This window comes from Ursus americanus, chromosome 30, assembly GCF_024610735.1.
Source record: "Ursus americanus isolate L20-20 chromosome 30, mUrsAme1.1.p, whole genome shotgun sequence".
Classification (NCBI taxonomy): domain Eukaryota; kingdom Metazoa; phylum Chordata; class Mammalia; order Carnivora; family Ursidae; genus Ursus; species Ursus americanus.
In genome coordinates, this window is record NC_142156.1 from 7,500,177 (window position 1) to 7,521,495 (window position 21,319).

At 47.6% G+C, this 21,319-nt stretch overlaps 1 long non-coding RNA gene across 1 annotated transcript; it reads right to left on the reverse strand.

The window, feature by feature from the left end:
- Nucleotides 1-6,304: 6,304 nt before the first annotated feature.
- LOC123788203 (uncharacterized) lies at nt 6,305-18,228 on the reverse strand. The gene is made up of 4 exons (XR_006778447.2): nt 18,004-18,228; nt 13,896-13,942; nt 11,294-11,498; nt 6,305-6,858 (listed from the first exon to the last, which is right to left on the reverse strand). It is a non-coding gene; the product is annotated as an uncharacterized LOC123788203 (long non-coding RNA).
- Between the last annotated feature and the right edge of the window lie 3,091 nt (nt 18,229-21,319).

Below are 21,319 nucleotides of genomic sequence, written 5' to 3' on the forward strand. Positions count from 1 at the left end.
GTTCTAACACATCCTCCAAGGCCTCTAGGACACAGAGTACCCGTCAGCACATTCCTGTTGTTGCTCAAGAATATTCATGGACTGTTGCTTGATACGGACACGAGGCTGGGGTGTATGGAGCCAGCTGGTTACCACGCATGGACTGAAGTGCCCCTGCCGGGCCACCCACCGCAGTAAGGCTCTAAAGTGCGCAGTGTGATAACACGGCTTTGGAGAAAGGTGATATCGTGCAGTATCTGCCTGACATATCTCCTAAAGAAACACATTTCTCTCTCTCTCTTTCTCTCTCTCTCTCTCTCTCTCTCTATCTTTCTCGGCCTTTGTCTCTGTCTTTGTCTCTCTGTCTCTGTCTCTCTTTGTCTCTGTCTTTGTCTTGCTCTCTCTCTCTCTCTCTCTCTCACACACACACACACACACACACACACACACACAGTCACACTACACAAGACACCTAACCCCCAAGCCTCATGCACACACACCCACACCACCCACGGGGAATGCATTGGCTTCCTAGGACTGGAGACACATGGACATAGTTTCTCACCTGGAAGGCTGCTTTTACCCACACCCCCGAGCCTCAGTGCTACCAGGAACCTGGAATCAGGTGGCTCTCCAGACTGAGGACAGCGAGGACATCCCTCTCACCTGCCTAACCATCTAGAGTTTTTCCTCAGCAAGAGACTGATTCCAGAATACGTACCATTTCCACATGGTGCTGGGGCCACCTGCATTTACAGAAAAGAACACACGATGAGGGTCAGGTCACATGTGTACTGTGTCATCACTGGTTCTCTTGGTGACTATTGGAAACCAAAGGAGAAACAGTAGGAAAGACAAAGGCCCCGAAAGGAAGCACAGAGTGCACCCGTGGAAAAGGCATGAGCTTTTCCTGGGGAATGGATCTCTCAAATTCCCTGAAGCACAATTACAAAACTCTTAATTCAGGGAGGAAAAACCGCTTCGGAGTAAAAGGTCCCCTACCACACAGTTTACAACCTCCCCTCCCAACGCCCCAAGAAAATGGTGTGTCACATCTAAAACTACACTGGCATGTTGTCATAGCTGAACTCCCTTCGAAAAGAGGAAACTCAAGCAAGAAACATTTCTTTCTCAGGCAAAGACAGCCAAGCTTACCCTGGAAGTGTTGGACCGCAGGGCTTTCTTGCCAAGCTCCTCCACTACACCCTTGGTAGACTCTAAGAGGACACAGAGTAAGTGTCAGTCCATTGTTGGTCCTGCTCGGGAATTACTGTGTGATCACTGTTGATACGGACACGGGACAAGACTGTATGGGAGTGACTGGTTAAGAAGCATGGGCTGAGCTGCTGCTGGGCCATCCTCCTCGATGGGTGAGGAAAAGCAAACAAGAGGATGAGGAAACAGGAGAAACAGACCTTTGCCTTTCTAGCTTAAGGCAACCTGGTCAATGTGAGTCAGTTAGTCTACAAATAGGTCGCCTGGTTGCACACTGTGGTGTCGTGAGGGAGCCCCACCCCTCCCTCTGCCCGTAGCAATGTCTCTTCATTTGTTCTGCCAGGACAAAGCTCCTCCAACTGGCCAGCCGAATGGGAGACAGACTAGAGGACACAGAGTACCTTCCCGCCCTCGGTGCTCTATCTCATGAATGACTCAGAGAGCTCTGCTTGACTTGAACGACAGAACAGTGGAGATGGATGTGGTTGGTTAAACAGCATGCAGTTGCCAATGGCAAGATTTGATTCCTTCTGATGGTTGAGTAATTTGCAGTGTATATTACAAACTGAGGACTGGTGAAGGGGGGTTGGTGAGGGATGTGGTTGGTTTAACAGCATGCACTTGCCACTGGCAAGATTTGAGTCCTTCAACAGTTGAGTAATATTCCCGTATATCTAGAGAACACACTGAGGGCTGCTGAAGTGGGGGGATGGGGTAATTGGGTGATGGGCCTTAAGGAGGGCACTTGATGGAATGACAACTGGCTTTTATCGCAACAGATGAACCACTAAGTTCTACCCCTGAAACTACTAATACAGTATATGTTACCTAATTTGAATTTAAAAAAGAAAAGCCTGCTGTTGGCTATTGGTGAGCCCCCTTCTTCATGGAAGGAGATGCAGAGAAGAGAAGCAGCAAAGAAGGGAGAAACAGAGTTCTGGCTTTGCCATTGAAGGCAAAGGTACACCTAAAATGAATGGAATATGGTGTGTCAACTCAACTTCCATTAAAAAATAATAATAATGAAAAATAAAGATACCCTAAAGACAGAAGATAGTCCAAAAACTTAAAAATATGAAATAAATAAAAATAACACCATTAATCTTATGGTATTTTCCCGTCCAGCGTGTGTTTCATGTATGTGTTCACTGAGTCAGGTGGCTCTCCCTGCTAGCAGTAGTCGTCCACTAATGGGATGGTCCTTTACAGTGGGAGGCCTGGCTTCCTCCCGACGTCCTCTACCCCACCTCTGTAAGAGAGGTGCAGGAAAAAGAGTGGACCCTGGGTTAGTAACCAAATGTTACTTTGAGTTCTTATTTGTCCTTGTTGCTTGGGTGTGTCATTGCCAGCACTGGAGGCTTTCTGGGGCTCAGGGGGATCACGCAATCAAAGAGCACTAAACTATCTCTTGATTCCCGTTTGGGGCCAGCCGCTGACAAGTGACCCAACACTGAGAGAGGTTTCCCAGGTTTTTCAATGTCGTGCCTCCCAATCTCAAAATCTGTGAGCTGAACAGACAGTTTGGACCTTCTGTGTGCTTTTCACACTAAGGGCTGTGCCCAAGTCTGCCCTCCATGTGACCACTGAGGCCACCTCATAATGGTAGACAGTACTTGGGATCTCTGTAGACTCATGCAGTTCAGATATATACACAGGCCTTGGAAAGATCCTGCATGGTTTCTGTTGAACCCATGGCTCAGAGCTACGCTCATCAGTGTGGTAAGTGCGGTTCGGTATCTCAGAGTAGCAGCATGGGCCCAGCCATCTGGGTTCACATTTTGGCATTTCCACTTAAGAGATTGTGTGCTTGGGTGCATTCAGAGCTGTGCCTCGGTTTCTCCATCTGAAGAGTGCCCTTAGCAAGCAAAGTACTGCATTGGTGGTGAGGACTGAATGGTTAGTGTAAGTAAAGCATGCCGTGGAAATGCTCAGGAAGGTTCCTTGGAGGTGAAATGTCTCGTCTGAGATGCCATAACTTCACAAAACTCAGAGCTGCAGTCAAACTCTGCTGGCCAAGCTCCCAGGCCAGTGCTTTTTCCATGACACACACCTGCTTTGTCTAATAAGGACCCCTTTAACTTAACCCAGAGCCAGTGTTTAAGGAGTCACATAAAGGTCTCAGAAATGCTTTTGCTGACTGCCTGAGGACACACTAAGTGGCCATTTCCCAAAATAATGTGCATGATGCTTCCAGAATGAATTAGTTGCCTGACCTGGCAGCTATCTGGTCCAACACGACGAACACCAGTTTACTGGTGGGAGAGAGAGCTTATGTACATAACATACTCGTGTTCTACAACGTGTGAAACTCTATCATCTTGTGTTAGTTCCTCCTTCTACATGTGAGCACCTCAAGCTAAGACCTGCTGCCCAGTCATGCGAACGACCAGAGCTTCGCCTTTGCACAGCGCGCTGGATGCAGACTCAGGGGACCTGGCCTGTGCATTACCTCACAACCACATGAATAGAGGCTCGTGCTTTTCTAAAGCTGGAGCTCTATGTGCACAAGAATGCAATTATCTACATACAGAAATTCATATGTCTCTTTTCATCTCAAAACGTTACCTTTTCTCTATGTTACTAACTCCCTATGTACATGCGTATCTATCCATCTCTGTCAATGGGTTTCTTGGTCTGTCATTGTGTGTGAAAGGCTGGATACTCAATGGATATATATAAAAACACATATATTCTCTATTTTCACTAGTCCATACCTCTGGGAGGGTAACACGTTGAGTGAAAGCATATGGCTGATATTTCTGTAAACCTCTAACTTAGGATAACAGCCTATGTAAAAGGTGAAATGTCAAAGAAAATGTGTGTTTTGCTACGTAAGCTGACATCTAGACACAGGCTTCTCGGTTGTTTTTGGAGACCTGGTTATATGAATGGAAGCAGCGTGTGCCCAAATATCTTGAAGTCAAGACACATTTCAGGAGAAGGGAGATTGAAGGCACATGAAGACAAAAGTAGAGGGCTCCACATGCAAGGATCATGGAAATCACTGTCCACCCTACGAACAAGAAAAAGCCTGAAGACACTGAAAAATCAACCACTCTCTGGGATCCATAGAGAGGGGAGGACACAGGGCAAACCATGGCCCCGAGGAGACAGGAAAGGGAACACAGGGAATCCAGGTTTCCTGGAGCACAGACTCTCTAGCAGAATATACTGTTTCTCCAGCTCACCTGGAACATTCAGCAAGAGACCACATGCTGGGCCATAAAACACTCCCCAACACATCTCACAGAGTAGAAGCAATACAACAGCTGCTCTCAGACCTCTATGAAATTAAACTAGAGCTCAACCACAGCAAGAAATCTTGGGAAATCCCCAAATAGCTGGAGATTTAAAAAATGGTCAAAGAGGAAGTTTCAAGAGAAGCTTGAAAAGATTTTGACTAAACGAAATGAAAATATACGTTGACAGAAATGTATGCAAAGGCAGTGCTTGGGAGAATTTATACTACTGAATGTCATCGTGTTGGAAAGTAAGAAAGATTCAAAGTGAATAGGCTTCCTCCTTAGAAAACAAGGCAAATAAGAGCCATGTAATATAGGGGTTCCTGGGTAGCACAGTGGTTAAGCATCTGCCTTCGGCTCAGGGCGTGATCCCAGCATTCTGGGTTCGAGCCCCACAACAGGCTCCTCCACTAAGAGCCTGCTTCTTCCTCTCCCACTCCCCTGCTTGTGTTCCCTCTCTCACTGGCTGTCTCTCTCTGTCAAATAAATAAATAAAATCTTTTTTAAAAAAGTCATGTAATATAAAGCAAGTAAGAGAAAAATATATATATGATTGCAGATACCAATGAAATGGAACACAAAAAACTCTCATACAAAATCAACCAAACCAAGACAAAATCTGGTTCTTTGTAAATATCAGTAAAATGGATAAAGCTCTAGCCTGACTAACCAAGAAGAAAGAGGGAAGACACACATTAACATCAGATGAAAGAGGAGACATCACGTTGAAAGGATTCTAAAGGAATACATGGAAAAATTCTAGGATTCCTGAGAGGAAAGAGGCCAATTCCTTCAAAGACACAAAACTACCAAAACCCACTGAAAGGAAATAGATGATCTGAACAGGCAGGTATCAAAGACATTTAACCAATAGTTAATACATTTCCCAGAAAGGAAGAGCCAGCCCCAGATGGTTTGACTGGTGAATTCTATCAAATCTTACAAAGCAAAACACAGTCTTGCTGTGTCGTCCAGCCATCTCGCTCCTAGGTATTTACCCAGTTGAGTTGAAAAATGTGTCCACATGAAAACCAGCCCAGGAGTGCTTCTATCGGCTTGATTTACGAACACCAAATCTAGAGGCGACTAAGCTGTCCTTCACTAGGTGAACAGAGAAACAACCGGCAATACACCCTTACGGTGCAATACGATTCGGTGATAAACAGAGCTGAGCTACCGGAGCGCAGAGCGGGCTCTCTCAGTTAAGCATCCAGCTCTTGATTTGGGCTCAGGTCATTATCTCAGGGGCATGATATCCAGCCCCACGTCAGACGGGTTCCCTGCTGAGCATGGAGCCTGCTGAAGATTCTCTCTCCCTCTTCCTCTGCCCCTCCCCACACACTTTCACTCTCTCTCTCAAACAATAATAAAAAGGAAATTAAAAAAAATAATTGAGCTATGAAGTCACAAAAAGACATCGACGGATGTGAACTGTATAGATAAAAGTGAAAGAAGTCAGTCTGGAAAAGGAACGTGCTTTACGGTTCCAACTAGATGACGTTCTGGAGAAAGGAAAGCTATAGAGATGACAAAAGGTCAACGGTTGTTAAGATTTCTAGAGAAAGTGCGAAGGCATGAAGAGGTTAAACACGGGATTTTTAAGGCAGTGAAGTTACCCTGTACATGGTGGATACACGACTTTACGCATTTGTCAAAACCCATACTCCTGCACAACACAGAGCAGACCTTCCTAGCGATGCTGGCCTTCAATGAGTATTAATATCGCTACGCTGGTTTGTGATTTGTGACATGTGTTCCACACTGATGAAGCTTTTAAGGATTGTGGAAATTGTGCGCCAAGGGATAAGGGTGATAGGGAAACTTTTTATATTATCTGCTCAATTATTATCTTAATCTAAACCTATTCGAAGTAATAACGTCTATTCATTAAAAATAATAAAAGATCTATTTTTCCTAATGTTTAATAACAGACTAACATCCATTCGTTAGCTTCACTATACCTACCATGAAATGTGACCAGACTTGAGTTGCAAATGCCATTTGACTACTGCAGTTATAAACTGAGTGACCAGCTAAATTAAAATTTTCACACGTGAAACAAAAATAATACGGCTTGGCATTTTTGTCTTAAGTATGGGGCACTGAAAACTAGTGTAATGATTCTTCTTCTTCCTTCTTTTTTTTTTAGAGACAAAAAGAGAGTGTGAGCAGGGGAGGGGCATAGGGAAAGGGAGAGAGAATCTGAAGCAGGCTCCATACCCAGCATGGAGCTCAACAAGGGGCTCGATCTCATGACCCTGACATCATGACCTGAGCCAAAATCAAGAGTTGGACACCACCCAGGTGCCCCTAGAATAATTATTCTTGAATCAACTTAATGAATGAATTTCCACGGTACCTTCAATAGGGTCAGAAGTGGGGTGAACCTTCGTCTTTATTCTCCTGGCCAGCTTCCAGAGACCTAGAGAAAATATGGATTTTTTTTCACTTTTGTTTTTTGTTTTCTCAGAGACTGTGGGAAATGCATGACAACAGAAAGAGCTGTTGACATCTCGCTATCAGAAGACCATAGAAAAAGGGGTGATAAGCTCATCCGAGTTCAAACTTTTGATCCCATGGTTCATCATTTGCCTAGCAAAGCCACCTGAGTCAGAGAGGGCTTTAGGAAGGTCTTAGGGTTCATATAGCCTTCAAATACCCCACAGAGAATGTAAACGGATGCAGTCACTATGAAAACACAATATGGGACTTCATCAAAAAAATTCACAAAAGAACTACCATTACACCCAGCAATCCCACTCTTGGATAAGAAATCCATTTGAATTCAAGTCTAGATTTCAGAGAAATATCTGCCCATGTTCGGCAGCACTATTTACCAAAGCCAAGCTATAGAGACAACTTAATGTTGAGTGGGGGAGCCGGGACAGGAATGGAGTTGGTTCCATGGGGAGAGAGGTCCCGGAACACCTGACACCTGCCCAGACACCTGAGATGAAGCCCTGCAGCCCCGAAGCAGGGCTCCCTCGTCTCTTTCTCATATCCTCCAGCCCCGAGTTGTCTGTGGGAGACAGTGGATGCCCTGGAGGAGGTGCCTGGGCCAACAGCAAAGTCCAAATCCTAACTCACCTTCGCACCTCTAGGTTTCAACCCCTGACCCAGAACTCAGTGCAGATGCCCCATGAGAAGCCCCTCTGAAGGGCCAGGGGAAGCCCAACTGTGGCCATCCTCCCACAGCATTCACCCTACTAGCTGTCTGACGTGGAGCTTTCCTGGGGGCCAGTTGAGCACCCTCAGGGACCAGTGGTCTGCGGGGCTCCCAAGCTGATTCAGAACCCAGGACATTCCAAACTAATTGTCACATGACAGCTCTACCAAGAATTAGCTTCCCTTCAGCTGACCAACCCTGGCTGAGCAGTTGCTGTGAGTTAACTGGGAAAATGGCCACCTGGGCTAGTGCTTTGCTGGTTTAATAAATTAAGCCTATGACCTCTAGTATCTCACTGGTATTGATCTGAGTAAGTCTCCAAACTGCCTGGGCTAAGGCCTGGCTAAGAGTGAACCGGGACTGCACTGGCTCTGAATGGGCACCTACCCTGTTCCTTCCTTCCTCCCCCAGATCCAGTCTTTATAGACTCCTCATCCTTCTCTAGACCCTGCGGTGGAAGGGGACCAAGCCCCACTTCCTTTGAGAGGGACCCCTCAGGGGCACCTGTGTGGCTCAGTGGGTCACGTGTCTGACCTGGCTCAGGTCATGATCTCAGGGTCCTGGGATCGAGCTGGGCCTCTGTTTCTGCACTCAGCTTGGTGCCTGCTTGTCCCTCTTCTCCCCCCCCCCCCACATCCCCCTTACTCACCACTCCTGCTCTCTAGTTCTCTCTCAAATAAAATCTTTTTTTAAAAAAATCAGGAATATACAAGGGACACATAGAGAGGGACCCTTCCATACCCACACCCTGGAGAAGCTCCCCCCTCACAACTCTCCGTAAGGATCACCCAGACCTGCTTTTGCATTTAAATCTATCATCTGCTGTATACTATTTTGCACATGATAATAAGCAACCTTTTATTGAGAGACTTAGATTCAGATCTAAGCACGACTTTCTGTTGCATTTCATCTCACATCCTTTGTGAGGAAGCTCATCAATTGTTGACGATTTGTCAATAATGAAGTTCTGTCATTGAAAACCAAGCACCATTATTCATTTGATGCTGTTTGACTTCTAGTCTTGCTTTGCAAGGCTATGTGTATATGGTCATGAAGCATGGCCTCTCTCCATGCTTGCACTTACTAGCCAAAAATGGGAGAGCTCTGGAAGGAGCAAAGGCCCCCACTGGAGCGTGGACACTCCCTGGCCCAGCTGGACAAGCGCGTCCAAACAAGGATGATGGACAGCAGGCTGTTACGAGTGTTTGAGTTCTTGTTGGTCACTGTCCCTAAAGTGTGTAGTTCATGGCATTCAAGCATTTTTTTAGGGCTTATGGGGAGAATGTTATCAAATCTACAACACTATGTCCCCGATTCTTTTCTCTCTGTTTTTTAAATAGGCTCCATGCCCAACATGGGGACTGAACTCACGACCCTGAGATCAAGAGTCAAATGCTCCACTGGGGGAGCCAGCCAGGCACCGCCCAGCATGCTCCCTATTCTTATTCTATTTGTGCCATGCCCTGAAGAGTGACCATGCCATGACACTGATTGGCCAGGCACTGACCAGCTCTGGACAGAAGGTTAATCATGAACTGGTTCTTTGAGTCTTATTTTTCCTTGTCCCGGGAGTGTCCCCAAGCTCACAGGATTTCGGCATGACCAGGGCTTACTCATACTGACAATGCCATCAAATACCATGAAAGGGTCTCCTCCATTCTGACCGGATTGAGGTCAGGTGCTGAGGAGTAGCCCAGCGTTCAAACAGAGTTTGACTGGCTTGTCCTACACGGTGCCTCCAAACCCTCAGAATCTTTGAACTGAACACAATCACGGCTTCAAACGGACCAGGCTTTCTATGTCCTTTTCAGATGAATGACTATGGCAAGATCTGGACTTCTATGGCTTAAGAGCTTCCCTGGGCTATGTGACCCCTGAGATGACCTCATAATGACAAACAGTGTTTGGGATTCCCCTCGGCTCAGGGAATTCCTGACATCCACGCAGATGCTAAAGCTTCTTTGCACAGTAACTACTGATCCCATGGCTGAGTCATAAGCGCAGTTCGGTTCAGTAGTTAGAGCACGAGCACTGGACTGCAGGCCTGGGTTCACCTCCTGGCTCCTTTTCTTAGAGGAGTTCATGAACCTGGTCACATTCATCTCTGTGCCTCCGTTCCTCCACCTGAGGAATAGGGAGAGGAAACAAATCATCGCATAAGTGTGTGATGAGCATTGAATGAATGAACACCTGTCACGTGGTCAGAAAGGTGAATTAGAGGGTCTAGGTCTTGTCTGAGATCTCACAATTTCACAAGTTCCAGAGCTGGACTCAAATCTGGGAGTCTGAGTTCCCAGACCATTGCTCTGTGACACACAGCTGCTTTGCCTAAATACAAGCATTTTACCCCAACACGATTTCCTTTGGACAGAATCAGAGACAAACAACAACAAAAAAAAAAAAAAAAAGCAAATGAGCAAACCTATTGCTGTCTCCCTGAATCCACTCTCTGGGGCCCTTGTCCACAAATATCCATGACTGTTCTCTAGAATGTTCCAGTTGCCTGTCTTAAGGTCAGCAGATCAAATGAGATGAATCCCAGTGTAAAGGAAGGGAGGGTCACTGTTACAAAATCTTGTGTTTTCAAACATGTGAAACAATGCCATCTTGCATTATTTATTCCTCACACAAATAGAAGTGCCTCCAAACAAACTAGGAGTTCCTGAGACCCTTGTCAACTCATAGAAAAAAAAAACCCATACCTTAGCTTTTGGGAAGAGATCTGGAGGAAAGTTCAGGAGAACTAAGAAACACATTACATCAAAACCACTTTAATGTAGACACGTTCTGTTTTCAAGCTACAATCCTATGTGCAAACGTATGCAATCATCTCTATATACATATATACTTATATATATAATGTGTGTGTCTCTGCTCTTGTGTCTACATCACCTATTTTTCTTTGTGCATCACTAACAATCTGTGTACTTGGTTATCGATCACTCATTAACTCGATCCATTAACCAGTTACCCATCTCTCACCATACGTTAAAGCCCGGCTATTCATTGCGTCACTGAGAAAAAAAGGTCATGCTATTGTCACCATACTTACGTCTGGGGCACTGAATGGGATGGGTGGTAGCATATCATGGAAATCTCTAGAAAATGTCATTTTGGATAACACCCAAAGTTCTTAGAACTGGAAATGTGTGTTTGGGGGTCACAAATTGAAACATAGACTCTCATATTCTGAGGATCTCTTTGGGGCAACTATTGATAGGAACGAACCCACATGTCCCCCAAATCCTGAAATCCATACCCCTTTGGGGATGAACGGTACAGGGCAGACATTGTAAGACACTGAGAAAACAATGATAAATGTCCTCCATATCAACCTTTCTGGGTTCGCTCTAAATTTCAGAAATGCATAATGTGAATATAGAATTGAGGATACTTAAAAAAACTTCAACGAACATAGACACTGCCATATTTTCCCCGCATGAGAACCTAGGGGGGACAAGTGAGGGGTGCAGGAGATCATAGGAAGTAGCCCATTGCTCTCCACGGAGGACAAAAACCAAGGCTGCTAGCTCAGTAGAACCACCAACAGTAGAAATCAAGGGATAAAACAAAACTATAAAACATATGTAGATGAAATTGGGAGAGAGGAAATTTTCAACGATGAGGAAAACAGTTCTCAGAGTGAACTGAGTCGTGGCAAACAGCATTCAGAAGATCGTTACGAACATACCACCACAGCAGGAACCACAGCAATTTCCCATTCCGAGCTGGAGCAGCAGAGCAAACACCAATTGGTAGGAATGGGTCAGCTCAAAGAGTCACAACTGGAAAGGACAGCAGACGTGCGGCTCAAGTCACGATGGCGACGGTGTCATCCTAGACCTTTCAGAGTCAATGCAGCTGCACAGCGGCCAACTTCTGGTGTCGACAGGGGCCTGTGTTCACAGAAAAGGGGGCATGGGAGAGTAAACGCTTTGTTTCGAAAGTTGAACCCCAGTCTCACACATTCTCACTCTTTTTTTTGAAAATAAACAACATGAGGGGGGATGACCTGCCCCCACCAAATAGAGTCACTAGCCAAACTTCAGGGTGAAGAGGGAAAAGAAAAATAGATTGAGAATAAATAGAGGTCCCACTCTTGATTTAAAACACCATCCCCACCCATTCTACCCTCCGGAGTCACCAGCCATTTCTAGAACAAAGTTTAAAATGGGTCCCAGATGAAATGAAGACCAGTGTTCACAGAAATTCCATTCTTCAAATCCTATTTCTCTAAGCATATACTAATGAAATTCTGTCATTCTCTCTCCGTCTATGCATACTACCTGATTTTTCTCTATGTGTAGCTGAGAGGACGTACTTAGTTACCCCTCAACCTTTGTGAATTTTTTGGTCAGTATGTGTATGTAAAGCAGACTCTTCACTGAATAATGAGGGGGGAAATATCACTGTATTTTCACCACCGCGTTTCTGTAATAGTGAACGGGTTGAGGGCAATACATACAACTAGTACTTTCCTAAATGAAGTATTTTAAATACTCCCCAAAATGCAGGGTTCAGTGTGTGTTCTGGCTCATGGATGGGCACTCAATAGACACAGGATTTTGATCTGTTCTTGAAAAGTAGCAATGGAAACGGAAGGAACCAGCTCCAAATATACATAAAGAAGGAAACCTTTTAGAACAAAACCAAGTGCCATGGACTTAACCAAGCAACTACAATACATGGTAAAAAAAAAAAAAAGTGTACGTAGTCGGGGAACCTGGTGAATCCTCGGACTCTGAATTTTGGCTCAGGTCATGATCTCAGATTCGTGAGATCAAGCCCCAGAAAATAATGGCATAAAACAACCCCCTTACTTTGGTAAAGTACTACTTTGGTAAGCCTGGTCACAAGGTTAGGAATTCATCCAGGACACAATGCTGACGTTAGAAAATGAAAGGTTTTAAATATGCACACCCAGGATGATCCCCACTAGGTAGAACTTGGGGTCCATGAAAAGAGCAGCCCTAGGCCCAGTGCCAATAAATAAATGAGGGCTTTCTATTTCTCAAATCCACAATCCAGAATCCAAGTTTTGCAGGCAGTTGGAACTTCCTGTGTTGGTGAACAGATTCTTTGCAAATGCCCACATCTATTCTTTGCATGTTCCCCACATCTACTTCCTAGTAGGGTGGCCAGAGGGCAACCAAGGGGAGTCCATGATGCCAATTGTGTAGCTGAACCTCTCAGCACCTCTTTCGGATTCTATCTGAACCGAATGCCCACTTTGGACACTCCTCAGGGTAGCAGAAATCATGAGGTTGTCATTGGGTGTATCTACATCTGAGGTCATACCCACTGGAGAGAAAAAACAAACTCAGCCACTGGTCAGAATGCAGAGCCTGGACATAGAAGAGGCCCACATATTCCTTTTGCATTTCAGTGGCTTCTCTCTGCTCTTTCCACAGTCAATAAACCTTCCCACAGAAATCTGTCCTGAACATCGAACTCAGGACTCAATTAATGATGCCTATAAGAGAGACGTTGTCTCACGATCATTAAGCAGTGAATCAGTAAAAATGTTGTAAGGAGGGAAATAAGACCAGACATAGGGGGCAGTATGATTTTTGAAGCCTTTGCTTTTTTTTTTGCACTCTGGGGTAGCCACATCCTTTTCCATATCAAAAGGTTAAGACACACATTAGTAGTATCATTTTCCCCCCACAAAGCCAAGAAAAAGGACGAGATTGTGTTACATGTCTTGCGAGGGAAATCAAGAGTCGAGACAGGCGCTTTCCATAGGGAATAGATTCCGCCTGAGGTTTGGCATGGTGGGGAGACCTTCCACAAGGGCACCAGTCAAGAGCCCAAAGGAGGTGGGGAAGCAATGGGAAAGGAAGAGTGATGGGCATTGGATTCTTGGTTTCAGCTCAGGTCATGATCTCAGGGTCATGAGATGGAGCCCCCGCATGGAGCTCCTCCTTGGGCTGGAGTCTGCTTAAGATTCTCTCTCTCCCTCTTCCTCTTTCGCTCTCCTCCCTAAAAAAAGGATAAAGGTTTCCAGAAAGAAGGCAAGCTGAACATTTACCTATGAGTTTAAACTGCTCTAATTTTTAGTAGTCTTGTGAGGAGCAGGTGGTGAAGATATCCCTAGTTAGCAAGAGACAGAAATGTTTACTGAACTGAGCAGTTGTGGAATCAGATGGGTCCTTGCCCTCTGCTGGGCATTTCAGATAGTAGAATGGAGGAGGGGGTAAGCCTGGGTGGGGACAGGGAAGAGGGAAGAGCTGGCATAGTCTTTGACACAGCCCCACCTAGCGGCCGGCTGTGTTTATGACCACTGCACTCACCAAAAGTTCAGGTGTCGCTCAAGCCCGAAAATCCACCAGGGCTTTCTCTATTTGAAGAGAAAAACACAAAATAAGTGAGGCGCAACAACAAAAACCCCTCAAATTTCACTGAGGGCTCGCCAATAACTATATTTAAAACATGTATAATTTATGAATTGTTGTTATGACCTTCCCGTATTTTGAATGTTAAATACATTAAAATTGGCTTCATGGTTTTGATACACCTGTATTTTTATATTTCACTGTGCAATAAAACATGGTAGCAATAAGAGATTTCTTTTTCTAGTCACTGAGTGGCAATAAAATCAAAGTGAGGAACCTATCTCATAGGATGGGAACGAAGCAGAGCCAAACGCCATCCCCCTTGGCTTGGTTCCCCATGGCTCCTTAGCAAATAGGTTGTGTGTCCATCAGTCTGGACCTGCATGTTCTAAATAGCTGAGCTAAAGTGAAAGAGAATTTGCACCGATATTAGTGACGGGTGACTATTAATTAGTAAAGCTGAAGGCTTTAATCTTCAGAAAATATGAGTCGAGTTGAAATGGGAATTTTACCTTCCATGGTGTGGTTTAAAGATGAAGCATGAATTTTTACAAATATATATATGGAGTAATATACACAGAGTAATGTTGATGAAATTAAATACATGTCCGATTTTGTCCAGAAGACAAGAAAAAAATTGTAATTATTGGCCACAGGCAATTCTTGAGATTTGCAAACACTCAAATTCAAATTTTCTGAACGTGTATCTCCCTTTGAAATTTTGGTCAATGCTCAATAAAACCATTTGTGGCACAACCTTTCTGTCATCAGTAAATCGCTTTTCTCCTAGAATTAAATTAAAATGAATCAGATTCAAGAGGTGAATGTTGGTATGGTAGGGTGGAAAGAGAACCCTTTCACAGAAGGTGCCCCTTGTGGATCATTCTGATTCCAGAACTGAGTCACCTTTGGAGGGAGTGGGAGCCCGAGAAGCTTCTCACAGAGGATACACCCAATCTTGTGCAATTTTGTTTTTAACTTCTCAGGGTTCTACAAAAGGCAAATACAAGAGAGCCATACAATTATTTTACTAATACAGCAAGTGTTTCTGACCCCAGCTCAATTCCAAGCACAGCACGTGCACCTAGAGACACTGGGGGCACTCGGGCTCTCTGCTCCCAGAGCTGTGGGCAGGACTAGATTTTCAATACCCACGCTGGAGAGATGACCAAGTCTTCCTTTTCCTTAACCAGATCGTAGCTTGGACTGTCCCATGAGATGCTGAACTGAGCTCCCCATTGACTGCTTCCACTCCTCAGCTGCTGCTGCGGGTCTGAGTGGCGGCCAGGTGGGACCGGCTCCCCGAGCTGGAGGCTCTCTGAGCCGAGTCTGGCAGCGTCTGGCAGACATCTAATGGGACCCACCTGCGTCAATCATAAATTTTCTAGTAGCCACATTACACTCAGTAAAAGGAGAAAAGTCAAAAGAATTGTAATTGGAAAAATGGTATCAGTCCAACATGCATTTACGTCAGTAAGACAGTGTTTTAAAAATCTCGATAAAATAATTGAAGTTCTCTTTCTTACTCCGGTTTCAGCCTCCAGGGTGCATTTTACACTCAGAGCACATCTCAATTCAGGGGAGCTGAATTCCAGGTGCTCGAAGGCCACGGGTAGTTGGTGGCTACGATAGCGGACGCCCCAGATCTGGTTCATTTCACCAGCTCAGGTCAAAGCTGAATGACCAATTGCACCACTTATTCTAAATAGCATCTCAGATATCAGAAGTTCCGGGCCAAGGGGCGCCTGGGTGGCACAGCGGTTAAGCGCCTGCCTTCGGCTCAGGGTGTGATCCCGGCGTAATGGGATCGAGCCCCACATCAGGCTCCTCTGCTGGGAGCCTGCTCTTCCTCTCCCACTCTCCCTGCTTGTGTTCCCTCTCTCGCTGGCTGTCTCTATCTCTGTCAAATAAATAAATAAAATCTTTAAAAAAAAAAAGAAGTTCCGGGCCAAGAGCCATTTACTTATATTTATATTCATATTCATATTTGTATTATGCTGTAGGCCACATCCTTGTAGAGGGATGAGAAATACTAGGTACATGACAGGTCTATGCAAGCAAAGAGGATAAAACCTCAAGCCCTCGTGGTCATTTGGGTCATTAGGAAACTCCAGTATACTTATTTTTCCCGAGAGTGGGTCTGGCTGAACAGTTTCAAGGATGAAGCAGATGTTTCCTGCCTGGGTTATCTAGAAAAACCTATGTACCTAAACTGTGCTTATATCCACGGCCACTAGTGCATCAATTCATGGCCGAAGCAGCCCCATGGGAAAGGTTTGTCATGTCCCTTCTGCTCTGTGGTCACTCAGAAGAATGAGATCAAGACACAGGGTCAGTTGGGGGAGCTGGTGTCCAAGATCGGGGATCCGGAGTCCTGGGTTCTGGGACGCACGTCCAGGGACAAGAGGAAGGAACTGGGCCCTGCTAAGTGAGCTGCTGAAACAGAGTCCAACCCAACCTTCCAGTCCAGAAACTATCCTGTGGGCAAGGGAGGTCCAGGGGAAGGCAGGGAAGCTCCTCTCTTGCAGAGCTCCCACTGGGGAAGTTAATGTACGTAACTCCGGCGAGAAAGGCCAAGTCCCGCCCTCTGGGCCTGTGAGGAGCGGGAGTCTGATGACAGAGGCTGAGAGTGGGGACCCTGCCCCCACCCCACCTGCAGTACGACCCATCCTGACACCGGCACAATGGACAGAGACCTGAAACTGCCCCCCCTTTTCCTTGCTCACATTCCTTCTTCCTCACTCGTCATCAAACCCTGCCTGTGGCTTTCAGGTAAAAGCCAGTCGCCTCATGTTAGCATCATTACTCTTGTGCCTTTATGTACTCCTGCAAGAAGAGACGGAAGACACTGCTCTTTCAACTATAATACAAGTTGTATTTGTTTTATTTTTTTACAAAGTGGAAAGTGAAATGTGCGCAATTTCTAACCCTAACTGCTTAACATATTCTGAATTCGCACCGCATGGAATTCTCTTCCCATCTGAGTGCTCTGTTTGGTTCTCACGTACACGAGTCATCTCCAGAGCCTGAGAAACGCTGCCGCGAGGTGACCCAAGCCCTCCACATGTCTCCACAGAGGCAAGAAAGGAAACTAACTTGTCGCAGGGAAGCACTCTGTCTCCACCTCAAGTGTGCGGGACAGACTGTGTCCCACCAGACCGCCTCTGGCAGGGGTCATACCACACCCGACCCGGTAACTCCCCTGCTCAGTTCCCAACACACGAGATTCAAACACGAGCCAGGTTTGCTGCTTGGCAGACGCAGAGCAGAAAAGAGCAGGTCTCGGGGAAAGATCATCTTAAACAACAAAGCAAGAAAGATGATTACAAACAGTCCCTCTGAAGCCAATAGACATGACAGCCCTTATGCTTACGTCTTTAAAATATGAAAACACATTTCCTTGTTCTCTCGGATTTCTTAGCCCCGTCCTCAGTGTACAGGCTGCAGGTATAACTGCTCCCAGAACCCTCTCCTGTGGGACACACCTGAGAGCTGTTCCCTACCTGGCGTGTCTTCGTCCTCGCTCTTCGAATCCTAACTTCTGTCCACAATCCAATCTTCAGAGACACAAGCATGGAGAGAGGGGCTCCCCCTTTCCTGCTGCTCCTGCTGAGGCCAAGCTGGCTCACCTGGTGTCACCTGCTCTTCCTCCAGATCCTCAGATCTTCCCTGGGCTCCGTGGAGTCAGAGCCCTTCAACAAGACCTTGACCACAGCTGCAAAGCTTCAATGAGTGAAAGGATCTCCCTTCACCCGACGATTCCCCATCTGCACGGGATCATCATAGCCCTAACCTGTACATGGACCAACCACGGGCTCTTAATAGTCCTCACCTGCACACGGACCAGCCACGGGCTCTTGATAGTCCTCACCTGCACACAGACCAGCCACGGGCTCTTGATAGTCCTCACCTGCACACGGACCAGCCACGGGCTCTTGATAGTCCTCACCTGCACACAGACCAGCCACGGGCTCTTGATAGTCCTCACCTGCACACGGACCAGCCACAGGCTCTTGATAGCCCTCACCTGCGCACGGACCAACCACAGGCTCTTGATAGCCCTCACCTGCACACGGACCAACCACGGGCTCTTGATAGTCCTCACCTGCACACGGACCAACCACGGGCTCTTGATAGTCCTCACCCGCACAGGGGTCAACCATGGGCTCTTGATAGCCCTCACCTGCACAGGAGTCAACCTGAGATCCCAGCTGGGATGGACACACGCTGGCTTAGATGGGGTCCATGAGCAGCCCCTGCATCAGGCTTGGAGCAGCTGCCCAGGAGAGCTGTCTGTGATGCTGAAAGTGTTCTGTGTCATAAACATGCACTACTGGGCACCTGGAATGTGGCTGGTGTGATGAGGGAAGGGAATGTTTAACTTCATGTACGTTAATCAGTTGAAACGTGAGCAGGCACGACTGGCTAGCGGCTGCCCCCCTGGATAGCACAGCTCCCGGATCCAAAGATGAGGAGATGTGACCTCCATGGCCTGGGGGTTCCCGCAGAGGGGTTTGCTGGCCTGATCTGATCGTTCACTTGCAGGTTCTCCCTGGGGTCCTGCACACATGCCAGGCACAACGGGAGGCCCTGGGGACACACACAGGAAGGTCAACACCCAGGTCCTAGAGGAATCCCAGCAGGGGCCGGCTTGTAAGCAGAGGTGAAGAACGCGACCCCACACGTTTGTGCCGGATGTAACGAAAGCAGCAGGGCAGGGGGGGACCCCGCACTGTCCTCAGGAGCCCACCCTCCTCTTCCTGATCCAGACTAGAGCCTGGGCATGCACTTAGGTTAGCGTGGGGCCCAATAAGCCCAGACAAGCTGAAGAGGGACCTTTCCACCCCTGAACTGGATCCCAGCCCAGGACTGTAACAAGAGCGGCTGCTCAGAGCTGAGCACTCGGGGGACAAGAAATGAGGGAGATGCTGTTGGTGCCCTTGCCCTGACCACCGGGGCTCCTGTCCCCATGAGCAGGACGACACAGAGTTTGGGTTTGAGAATTCTCAGACCATTTCAGAGAAACGCTCAAACTGATGGCCTCTGGGCCATAAAAGGAAGCTACAGGGAGCATCTCGACTCTGGGATCAGCTCCCAGCACTTCGCTAAGCTCACTGCACTGGGGTCTGGGCCCCTCTGACCTCCTGTGCAACTAGAATGTTCTACAGCTGCCCTGGCCATGTGGTGGGAGATCCCTTCAGTGTCGGTGTGTTTGCAGGCCAGACAGCCCTTGGCCAACAGCCTGTAGACAAGGACTGGTTAGTCAGGTGACTCCCAGAAGCAGGTGAAAAGAAAAAACTGGTCCGTCCTGGCCCTGGGGGGATCAGGCTGGGAACCTCCTTGTGTCTGGTCTGGTCCTGGTTCCAAACCCGCTGACGTGTCCTGGGTGGGAGGACAGGAGACCTGACTCCATTCTCTGCCTTCCCCAGTTTCCACCAAGGGAAGTGCCTGGTTTGCTGCACAGGCACCTGGAGAAGAGGATGGAACAGGAAGCAAGCGCCTCTCTCTGGGCTTTTAGGAAGATGTTCTCACAGTGCTCACACTACCCATGACTGCAGGACCTGCCTCTTCCCTGCTCAGAATTCTCTCCTGGGTGGGGAAGGCATGAGAGACAGGGCATAGGGCCTGGAGCTGAAGGGCCTCATCTCAGTGCCGGGCTCCCCATCCACAGGCTGTGCGACCCCTGGCAATTCAGTACCCTCTCCAGCCTCCCTTTCCTCAGAGGCCAATTAGATACCATTAGGGCTCCTTTTCTTTAGTCATGATGGATCCCAGTGCCCTGAGGGGAATGAAACAGCCTGCTCGGAGGTCAGATCTGAAGTTATTGACCCCATAACCGCGATTCTGGGAAACAGTTCTTCCCGCTTAGAACGCTGTAAACGCTCTCCGAGCTGGCGATGGGATCTCCCCCCAAGTTTATTGAGGTGTATGTGGCGTGCAATGAAATGCACACATTTAAAGTACACAATTTGATCAAGTTTGAAACCGATAACTGCGTGAAACAACGGTGATGGGAGTTGTCACTTAGGAGCTGATGCCGCAACTGTGTTGCTGGAGGGGACCTGGATCTTGGAGACACACGCACGCACACACACAATCACACCACCTGATTCCCCCAGGGAACAGCCCACCGTCATGCACGCAAACCCTCACCACCTAAAGGGAACAAACGTGCTTGTGGGAGAATGGCCATGGTTCTTTCCTGGGAGAGTCAGCTGCCCTCCCCTCACCCCCAGCCCTCGGTCCAGGCAGGAACCCAGAATCAGGGTGGCGCTCCAGCTCCAGATGAAAGCCGCCGGGGAGCCCCAGCTCTCTTACCACCTCGATCTTTCCCCAGCAAGTGAGGGACTCCGGAGTTCATACTGTTGTCACTTACTCCCGAGACCACCTGCAGTGACGGAAAACAGCATGCAGGTCAGATCCCTCCGCATACCGCACACCGTCTTATTGGGGACTTGAGCAAACCGGTCAGGAAACCATCCAGGAGAAGACCCCGAGGCCAGCGGAGAGGATACTGGTGAAATGGGCCTGAGCTTTTCCTGGATCACATACTCTCAGTCCATATCGGTTGCCAATCACGAAATTGTTCATCTGATGAGATTTCTGCTGAGGATGCCCCCCCCAACACACAGTCCAGCAGCTGCTGCTGCCATTTGAGAGCAGCTGCATGAACCAGGTGTCCCTGGTGGTCCCGACCCCCCAACCCCCAACAAGGAAATGGTAAATATTGTGTGTGGTACACACGCCCACAGCCTCACACGTGAATTCAACTGAATTTAAAAAGAAAGAAAGAAACCAAGAAAGGGGGGTTCACATCTCAGACAAAGGCAGGCCAGCTTGCCTTGGCATTCGATGGGGCCCCCTCCCCAGTCCTGTCCCCAGGCTGCTCCTCTGCCAGGCCCCCGCGGGGAGCTAGGAGGACACCATGTGACTCAGTCTCTGGTGGTGCTGCTGGGCTCACTCAGGGGGGCTTGCCTGAAGCGCAGACTCAGGCCAGCGTGTAGGGCAGCAATGGGTTAACAAGGACTGAGCTGTTCCTGCCTTGGTGGGGGAAGGAGGCAAAGGGGAAGGGCAAAAAGGGAGGAAGGAGCAGAGTCCAGGCTGGTAACCCAGATGGGTATGGAGTTCCTCTTTGTCACTTCCCCAGGCTATGCAGCTCACACAACCAGACCGGTTCCAGGGCTTGTGGTGATAATATTATCAGACACACTCAGGCATCTCCCTGATTCTTACCTGCTTTGGGCCAGAGGTTGAGGAGCGACCCCAGCACCGACAGACTCGAACCTACCCTGTCCAAGGTGGCCTCACCCGTCTCCCAATCTGTGGGCCGACCAGAGGCATGGAGCTTTCTACACGCACTTCACGCTACCGACCATGCCAGA